The sequence below is a fragment of the Lagopus leucura genome, unplaced genomic scaffold (genome assembly GCF_019238085.1).
Source record: "Lagopus leucura isolate 7727_CA_CO unplaced genomic scaffold, USGS_WTPT01 27445-0_obj-0_obj, whole genome shotgun sequence".
NCBI classification, from domain to species: domain Eukaryota; kingdom Metazoa; phylum Chordata; class Aves; order Galliformes; family Phasianidae; genus Lagopus; species Lagopus leucura.
The window spans coordinates 569-1314 of record NW_024964429.1 but is presented as its reverse complement, the minus strand read 5'-3'; the positions used below and the strand labels follow the sequence as shown (position 1 = coordinate 1314).

General features: G+C 62.5%; 1 long non-coding RNA gene across 1 annotated transcript; it reads left to right on the top strand.

The window, feature by feature from the left end:
* Nucleotides 1-588, top strand: LOC122191710. The gene is made up of 3 exons (XR_006182449.1): nt 1-52; nt 147-309; nt 403-588. It is a non-coding gene; the product is annotated as an uncharacterized LOC122191710 (long non-coding RNA).
* The last annotated feature ends 158 nt before the right edge of the window (nt 589-746 follow it).

Here is a 746-nt window from a genome sequence, read left to right as displayed (position 1 = left end):
CAGCGACGCCCGGAAGAGGAAATCAAGCCCTATTCCTCTTCCGACCGCGACTGTAAGTGAATGAATGAACGAAGGGCAGGAGCGTGGGAAACTCCCCGTCCTAACCACGCCCACTTCCGCTCCTCACCAACCAATCGAATTCGCAGTTTTGCGGGAGGAGGAGGAGCCACCGTGGCCGTTCAACTTAACGCCGGGCCGCCCCGGCGGTTCCCCGTTAAGGGGGACTTTGCGCCCTTTCCTCCGTCGCGGCCCCACGGATTCGGACCCCGCTCAGACGAGAGCCGATGTGGGGCAGCAGCGACGCGCCAGGTGGGTCCCGAATCCCCCGACACCCGATTTGAACCCCCCGCTTTGGGGGCTTTCTGGTTGTTTTTTCGACCCGACGGTGCTTCCTTTCGGCAGTTCGCTCGGCCGCATCGGACGCTGAGATCGATGGGATCGATGGGGGTTCGCTGCCCCATAGCGTGTATGGGGGGCACCCGTGGGTGCCCATTGCTGCCCCATAGGGTCCCTATTCCTGCCCCACAGCTCCCATGGGTGCCCCTCCCTGCCCCATAGGGTCCCTCTCCCCACCCCACAGCCCCCAAGGGTGCCTATGCCAGCCCCACAGCACCCATGGGTGCCCACTGCTGCCCCATAGCCCAACGGGGGTCTTTCCCCTCCCTCTCCCTCTCCCCCCTGAATTTTTGGGTTTGTTTCAATAAATCTGAGAACCCTTTGCTTTCTGCCTGTGCTGTGTCTCAATG